Below are 9,665 nucleotides of genomic sequence, written 5' to 3' on the forward strand. Positions count from 1 at the left end.
GATTAACAGTGAAGGGCTGGAAAAAGGTATTCCATGCAAATGAAAACCAAAAAAGAGCAGGAGTTGCTATACTTATTTTGACCAAATAGGCTTTAAGACAAAAAAACCATAAGAAGAGACAAAGAAGGGCATTAAATAGTAGTAAAAGTGCTAATTCATCAAGAAGATATAGCGTTTATAAATATCTATGCACCCAAATCAGGAGCACCCATATATGTAAAGGAAAGACTCCTAGATCTAAAATGAGAAATAGACTGTAACACACTAATTGTTGGAGATCTCAACACCCCATTATATCTTCTAGACAGATCAATGAGACAAAAAATAAGCAAAGAGATTCAAGATGTAAATGATACCATAAATCAGATGGACTTGAAAGGCATCTATAGAACTTTCCACCAAAAACAAAAAAGAAGAAAAAAAAACACAGAAAATATACATTTTTCTCAGCCCCATATGGTACTTTCTCGAAGACTGACCACATGGTAGGGCACAAAACCAGCCTTTACAGAATCAAAGGCATAGAAACTATATCCAGCATCATCTTCTCTGATCATGATGGAATTAAACTTGATATTAATCTCAGGAAAAAAAACCCTCAAAAATACACAAATACTTGGAAACTAAATAACCTACTTCTGAATGACTTCATGATAATTGAAGAGAGGAAGACACAAATCAAAAGATTCATGGAAACAAATGATAATGAGTACACAAGTTTCCATAATCTATGGGAATAGCAAAGGCAGTCATAAAAGAGAGGTTCATAGCAATTAGTGCACACAAGAAAAAGATGGAAAATTGGCAAAGGAAAACCTAACATGTCTCAAGGAATTAGAAAAATAACAACAAAAATCCAAGAGAAAAGAAATAATAAAGACTTGAGTAGAAATAAATGAAATAGAAAATAAACAACCTATACAGAAAATAAATTAAAACAAAAGCTGGTTTTTTGAAAAGATAACAATATTGGCACACCATTATCTAGACTAATTAAGAAGAGAGAAAGGAACCAGATAAATCAAATTCACAATGAATTAGGCAACATTACAACAGACATAATAGAAATACAAAGCATCATTGGAGGACGCTATGAGTGATTCTACACCAACAAAGAAGAAAACCTGGATGAGATGGACAAATTTCTGGACACATATAATCTACCAAGATTGAATCAGGAGGACACAAAAAGCCTGAATAGACCAGTAACAAGCAATGAGATTAAATCAGTAATAAATAACCTCCCAACAAATAAAAATCCAGGTCCTGATGACTTCACTGCTGAATTTTACAAAACTGTTAAAGAAGAAGTGAACTCCATTCTACTGAAACTGTTTCTAGATATCCAATAGGAAGGAGCCCTTCCACATTCATTCTATGAAGCTTCCATTACCCTCATTCCCAAAACAGATAAGGATACGACAAGAAAGGAAAACTACAGACCTATATCTCTGATTAATATAGAGCAAAATTTCTCAAAAAGATACTTGCCAACCATATTCAATAGTATGTAAAAAAGGTTATTCATCGTGACCAGGTAGGCTTTATTCCAGATATGCAAGGGTGGTTCAACATACACAAAACTATAAATGTAATACACCATATTAACAGAAGGAAAGATAAAAACCATATGATCACATCAATAGATGTGGAACAAAATACAACATTCCTTCATGATTAAGACTCTCACTAAAATCGGCAAAGAAGTATCATTTCTCAGCATAATAAAAACCATCTATGAAAAATCTATAGCTAACATTATACTAAGTGGGATAAAGCTAAAAAGCTTTTTCCCTAAAAACTGATACAAGACAAGACTGCCCACTCTCTCTACTCCTATTCAATATAGTGCTGGAAGTCTTAGCCAATGCAATCAGACAAGAGAATGAAATAAAAGGCATTCCAACAGGGAAAAAAAAGAGTTGAAATTATCTCTGTTTGCAGATAACATGATTGCATAAATAGAAGACCCAATAGTATCCATGAAAAAATTCCTCAAAGTAATAAATGCATACAGTAAAGTGGCAGGATACAAAAATCTTTAGCATTTCTATATGTAAACAAGAAGCAGACAGAGACAGAACTGAAGAAAGTAATCCCATTTACTATAGCCACAAGAAGTATAAGATACCTAGGAATAAAACTAACCAAGGAAGTTAAAGGCCTCCATAAGGAAAACTATAGGAATATTTAAAAATAAATTGAAAAGGACATAAAAAAATGGAAAGACATCCCATGTTCCTGGATTAGGAGAATTAATATAATCAAAATGGCAATTCCACTCAAATGAACCTACATATTTAATGCAATTCCTATAAAATTACAAGAGACATTCTTCACAGATATAGAAAAGCAATCATGGAATTTGTTTGGAATCATAAAAGACCACATATCACCAAAGCCATCCATTGCAAGAAGAGTGGAGTGTTTGGCATCTCTCTTCCTGACCCCAAAATATATCATTACAATGCTATGATAATCAAAACAGCATGGTATTGGCACAAAAACAGACATGAAGACCAATGGAATAGAGTAGAGACCCCAGAAATAAACCCCAAAACATACAGCCAACTGATCTTTGACAAGGGTACCACTCAATCCAGTGGGAAAAGGAAAATCTTTTTAGCAAATGGTGCTGGAAAATCTGGGTATTCACCTGCAAAAAGATGAAGCTAAACTCCTATCTGTCATCATTAACAAAAATCAATTCAAAGTGGATCAAAGATCTAAACCTAAGACCACAAACTGTAAAACTACTGGGGAAACTCTGGGAGACATTGGGGTAGGCAAAGACTTCTTAAACAAGACCACCAAAGCACAAGCAATAATCCCCAAAATAGACAGGTGGGATTACATCAGATTAAGAAGTTTCTGCACAGCAAAGGACAACATAATTAATGTGAATCAACAGCCCTAGGAATGGGAGAGAATTTTTGTTAACTGTGCCTCAGATAAGGGTCTGATAACCAGAATACACAGGGAACTCAAGCAGCTTACCTGGAAGAAAATTATTAACCCAATTAAAAGATGAGAAAATGAGCTGAATAAACAACTCTCTAAGGAAGACATATGAACAGCCAAAAAGCATATGAGGAAATGTTCAACATCCCTCATCATAAGGGATGCCATAAAAGATACCACCTAACCCCAGTCAAAATGGAGAAAATTAAAAAAAAAAATAATGAAAAGTGCTGGAGGGGATGTGGTGAAAGGGGAACTCTCATACACTGTTGGTGGGAATGTAAGTTGGTCCACCTGCTGTGGAGAACAATATGGAGGTTCCTCAAGGATCTTCAAATAGAACTCCCATATTGATGGGACCATGCAGACAACACAAACTGGTAAAGAGGCTGTCTCCCATGGCCTGGGCTGAGAAGAAATGGCAAGATAAGGCCAGTGGTTAACTAACTCTCCTTGTGTCGTTTTACTGGCCTATAGTTAATTTCTCTGCCGTGAGTTTTACTGTTATTATGGTACCCTGCAAGAGTAAGATATCACCCCCAACCATTACAATAAAGCCAATTAGTGATCTTATAGGAATGCGGTTCTCTAAGAAGAGGGTGGGAAGTTTGAGACTCCCCCACTTGTCTGTCTAAGCCAAAATTAACATATGTTAGGTCAAAATAGTATAAGCCAAAGTAGCATCAGTAGCATATGAAAACTAAGTTAGTTTAAGGCTAGTTTTACGTACATACCCCTTGTTAAAGCTACAGGCCAAAGTTAGCTCATGCTAGGCAAAGTCAGCACATTCACCCAGAGATAAAACAAAAGAACTCACTAATTGACAGACTCAACAAATAAAATAAAAACCCATGGTTTCTTTTAAGAAAGGAAAAGCCTGACTGACGATGAACAAACCTGAGGGCTCCAGAGAAAGATTAACCACCTTAGCTGGGAGCTCTTATCTAAAGCAACAGGTAGCTTTCAACTACAAAGAGTTCCTCATCTATGTGCTGTGGACTATAAAAAACTGCTAATAAAACATCCTGTGTTGTCTCCTGAGCTACAAGATCATCTTCCTTTCCCATATAAGACCATAGACTCACCCTCTATTGTTGTAATGTATAGATAGTCCATATATTAACTGTGTCTTTACTTAACAAGACAAGATTCCTATCTAGGTCTTTGCAACCAGCAATGTTAGCCCTGGCCCAGGACTGAAACTATCAAACATCCTGCAAGCCCCCTCTTCAAAAGACCCTTCCCCAGTAATCAAGATCTAAGAAGATACAACAGACAAATGGACTTCCTCAAAACTGTGATTGATTTTTACCTAATCTGACAAGAAAAACAGCATGTTTTATAATTATTGCTTCCATGCTTTGTATACCCTGTTCCTTAGAGTAAATCTTCTACTGCCCCTCACCCATTTACTTGCATGTATCACATTTTCAATAAAAAGGCACGATGACTCCTAGAGCAATCTTTGAGGGGTGTCCAGCAAAGGACGTGCATGAAAAGGCATCGAGGTCTCTGTCTTCTGTTCACCTTCGCTGCCTCCGTCGAGATAACCCACCCACACCGAGGCTGGTCCCCGGCACCATATAATCCAGCAATTCCACTTCTGAGTATCTACCCAAAGGACAAGAGAATGTTCAGTCAGAAAAGTATTTGCCCAACTATATTCATTGCAGCATTATTCACAATTGCTAAGACATGGAACCAACCCAAATGTCCACAAACAGATGAATGAATTGAAAAAGTGTGGCACATATACTCCATGAAATACTATTCAGCTATTAAAAAAAAAAAAAAAAAGTTCCTTGAATTTGATAGAAAGTGGACTAATATGGAAGATTTGTTGCTGAGTGAAGCAAGTCAGGCTATGAAAGAGAAACATTATATGTCTTCACTTAATATATACCTACCGTCCGCACCCTATAGTAGAAACTGAATGACTGGAGGACATAAAAGCATTGAAAATTTTTATAAACACTGGGGACAAAGTGGAAGGAGAGTGGGAGAGGAGAAGAGTGCAGGAAGGGAAATTTGAGAAAATATGGAGAAGTAAGACATTTGTGTTACACAGATACGTTTTGTTGCCTGTTGGTGATATCATGTATAGTAGTCTCAACTTGTCTGCTGTGTGGCATATAGCATGTTGGGTAATCTCTTTACAAACTAAATGATGTAGAATGACTGAATATATAAAAATAATAAACAATACTAAATATATATATATATAATATATGTATATAAAGAAGGAAATAATAATGACTAGAAAATAGTAAACAAAAGCCAATAAAATAGAGACTTACTTTCATCCCAAAATTCTATATCTAGGTAAAATATTATTCTAGATTGAAATTAAAATTAAGATATATTGGGACCAGCAGTTAACGTAATGGCTATGTCGCTAGACTCCCACGTAGCCGACCGCGGTTTGAGTCCCAGACCTGGTGGCTTAAACTCACGCCAGGTGCGTGTGCATGCGTGCCCAAGATCCCAAGAGGAGAATGGAGAAGAAGGGATTGCAGCGTGGCCATTCCCCCTGGGGGGTGATTTCTCGCTTTCTATCTCTCTGTCTCTTTCTGTCTGGCGAGCGCACGCGCCCTATAGCAAAAACCTCTCAAAAAAAAAAATTTAGATACATTTGGATAAACAAAACTTGAGGGTCATGTCATGGCACAACAGTAAAATGTTTCACTCTTCCAGGCAATTCCATATAGGAAGAATCCTAGTTCAAGATACTGAGTATGATAGGTGTACATGCGTTGAGATCAGGGGTAGATTGCAGCATCAAGATCTTGTTAGGGGTGCTGCCTACCTCCTGCCCAGTGAAAGAAAGGAACTTTTTTTGAAAAAAAAATTTTTGACAAACCTAGACAGATTCACAATCATGGACACTTGTTGAAACAACCACTAAAGATAAGTAATTCATAAAATGAAAAACATAAAAACACGTATACTTAACATACACAGAGACAGAGGGAGGAAGGAAGATCCACAAAGCCAAAGGTTGATCATGAACAAATCCTGAAAGATACAAACCATGGCAAATTGTATAATGAAAAACAAAATAAAGTAAATCTAGCCTCAAATTACAATATTAGTAATAAAATGGGGGACACCTTAAATTTGTTTATATAACTCATTCTATTCCCTCACTCAGTAAATAGTTATAAAGCATCTACTACATACCACACTGTCCTTAAGTTTTAGAGAAACTGTTTGGAAAAAGTAAAGACAAAAGAGCTTAAATTTAATGGGAAATGATAATAAACAGAAACCTTTTAAAATACTTTACATTGTATTAAATTTACAATTAGAATGGAACATCTTCTAAAGTTGTCAGTATTCCTGAGGGGGAGAAATCCAACATAGAAGCAAATGAGTTTCTTTTCTCAACTCCTTCACAATGCACAGCTGAAGAAGTTCCCACTTCAAAGAGCTGTTGAAGTCATTTCTATTTCAGAAGGGTAGACATTTGGTAGTAGGAATGACTTTTTCATCTTATTAACCAGAATGTATAGTCATTTGTGAAACAGTTTTCCACTTTAAAATATGAGTCTCTATATCTCAACCCATGAAGCAGCAGGCACTGCTGGGGTTTTGAGAGTAACACCTGCACCCCACCGGTCTTTAGGCCTGTGACTAGGAAACACAGCCAGTGTGGAGGACCAGAGTTCAGCTCTCAGTGGCACTGTAGAGTCCACTGTCCAACTTTTTCTTCCATCAATTATAACCATAGATGTGCCCTTTTTTTCCTGATATTCTAATTCTACTGGAGACTTTTCATTAAGAACTTATTTCTTTGGGACTGCCAAGTGGCGTGGTAGTTAAGGGCGCTGGATTCCCACAAAACCGACCATGGTTCAAGTCCCAGTCCCAGACCTGGCAGCTTGCCTTCTCACTTTCTCTCTCTCTCTCTCTCTCTCTCTCTCTCTCTCTCTCTCTCTCTCTTTCTCTCTCTCTCTCGTCAAATTTAAATAAATAAATAAAGTTCAAAAAAATAATTCTTAAAAACAAAAACACAAACAAAAAACCGTTAGTCCTTTGAAAACATGTTGGACATATTTTGTCCTCCAGATGAAGGGATGGCAAATTACAGGCCAGAAGTAGGAAGAGTGTACTCACTCTCCCTTCCTGTATTTCAGGAATGCAGGCTTTTCCAACAAGAAACTGAAGGTGAACCTAACCACCTATGCTTGCAGGGAGACTTCTCCCAGGCCTCACACATCACCTGACACCATAGACCTCTTATGGCAACACCAAGGGCTCTGATTCCATTGCCTCCATTTTCCCAGCCATGGCTGCAATTCTGCCTCAAGAAGTCAACACAACCTCTGGGGCAGAAGTTGTCACCACAACTGCTTTAACTTCCTCGAGGAGAGCTACAAACTCTGGTTTCAGGCAAAGTTTCTACAGGAAGAGGAGCCACTTCAGGAAAATCGGTTCTTTTAGAACACATCTTCTCTTTAAAAAAAAAAAAAAAAAAAAGCACATCTTTTCTTCAGAACTTTTTGGGTATGTTTTCTCCTTGCTTACCTTTATTTTCTTCATAATGATTTTTCAATCCTGGCCTCTGTTGCCATGTCAGGAATATTCTTTTTATTTGGATAAGCATAGTAACACAGTCTCTCATATACATCTCATCCATGGCATTTGGAGCTCGGCTTTAATTGTTGGCACCAGGCTTGTACATCTTGGTGAAGTCCATTGACTGGTACCAGTTAAAGGGTAATGGAGGAACCAGCATCTTCTGAGGTTGTAGGCTGTCATTGCATTGTGCCTTCTTTGGATAAGAAGCACTGTCATCTTTTACAGATCTTTTTTTTTTTTTTTTAACTTTTCCCCTTCCTTGAGGTTATTGATAACCCTGCAAGGGCGCTTGGTTGACAGGAAGTGCATTGTTGCTCTTCAGTTTCTACAGACACTTGTTCAAACTTGGGATGTCCGTATTCTTCCCTTGACTCCCTGTGGATATCTACTCGTGGCCTTTTGCATGCACCATACTCAGAAAAGTAGGTGAACTTGATAAAAGAAAATTCATCTTGAACAAAAACATTTTTAAGTATCGAAAAGGAAGTATAAAACTTTAAAATGTGTAACCAACATGGTTATCTACATAGAAAGTATAAGAATAATGCCAAGTTATTCAAACTAATAAAAAAGTTCAGCAATATGGCCACTCAAAAAAGTTCAGCACATAGATATTTATAGCAGCCTTATTTATAATTGTCAAAACTTAAAAATAACTAAGATGTCCACCAGCAGGTAAATCAATAAAGAAACCGTGATACATTCAGTAAATTGCATTGCTGCTGCTGCTGCTGCCGCTGCCCCAGGACAACCACCGCCACACCCTGCCCTGCAGCCGCCACCTGTGTCGCCACCGCCTCGGGACCGGCTATATGATTAGGCCACAATCTTCCATGAGTAAACATATTCCTCAGTTTTGTGGTGTTCTTGGTCACACATTTATGGAGTTTCTGAAGAGCAGTGGAGATTACTGCCAGGCACAGCACGATCTCTCTGCAGACAAGTGAACTGAAGAAATTGATTACTACTCCACCAAGAAGCCCCCCTAAGCGTGCTTAACCTGGACACAGAAGTTGAATTGAGATCTGCAGAGCATTTTACAAGAGTTCTGACCTGGATGGGGTAAACCTCAGTGCACTTCCTTTCCATTGCCTCAGTATTACTGGATTGAAGAATTGCTGCTGCTTGTTAGGAGGTTCATTTCATTTCTCATTACTGTCAACTTCATACTCAAAGCACTGAGAATTTCGAGTGGAGTATATAGAACCAGACTTCAATTTCTTTGCATCATTTCTGTATTCAGTTTTTAAAATTCTCTCATAAATCTATTGAATTTTTTTAACTAAATTAACATGGCTCAAATGAACCACCCAGCTCCAGTAGAAGTCACATACAAGAACATGAGATTTCTTATTACACACAATCCAATCAATGCTACCTTAAACAAATTTATAGAGGAACTTAAGAAGTATGGAGTTACCACAATAGTAGGAGTATGTGAAGCAATTTAAGACACAACACTTGTGGAGAAAGAAGGCATCCATGTTCTCATTTGGCCTTTCGATGATGGTGCACCACCATCAACCAGATTGCTGATGACTGGTTAAGTCTTGTAAAAATTAAGTTTCATGAAGACCCTGGTTGTTATATTGCTTTTCATTGTGTCACAGGCCTTGGGAGAGCTCCAGTGCTAGTTGCCCTAGCATTAATTGAAGGTGGAATGAAATAAGATGCAGTACAATTCATAAGACAAAAGTGGTGTGGAGCTATTAACAGCAAGCAACTTTTATATCTGGAGGAGTATCGTCCTAAAATGCAACTGCACTGCAAAGACTCCGATGGTCATAAGAATAACTGTTGCGTTCAATAAAACGATAGGGGGGGGGGGCTGATGCTATTCCCTTGGAAGTAGAACTTGAGACAGGACTGGATTTGTCATACGTATTAGCCAATGTGTTGGCTTGGTTAAAAAGTCTAATGAAGCTTCCATGGGAGTATTGAAAAAGCAGTTTTACCAGGTTGCAAAGCTTGACAGAATTACAATCTCTACCTTAAGGTTATAATCAGCCTATTTGGACACTTAACAAAAGATTCTTGCTGTTCAGCATTTAAAATGTGCTTATTATTTGTACCAATTGACCTTTCCTGAAATCATGCGGTATGGAGTTATGTCTTTAAATCTA

General features: G+C 37.6%; 1 pseudogene; it reads left to right on the forward strand.

Annotated features, from left to right (window-relative positions):
- Positions 1 to 8,817: 8,817 nt before the first annotated feature.
- Positions 8,818 to 9,352, forward strand: LOC102477577 (protein tyrosine phosphatase type IVA 1-like; annotated as a pseudogene).
- Positions 9,353 to 9,665: the final 313 nt, after the last annotated feature.

This window comes from Tupaia chinensis, unplaced genomic scaffold, assembly GCF_000334495.1.
Source record: "Tupaia chinensis unplaced genomic scaffold, TupChi_1.0 Scaffold000350_1, whole genome shotgun sequence".
Lineage (NCBI taxonomy): Eukaryota > Metazoa > Chordata > Mammalia > Scandentia > Tupaiidae > Tupaia > Tupaia belangeri.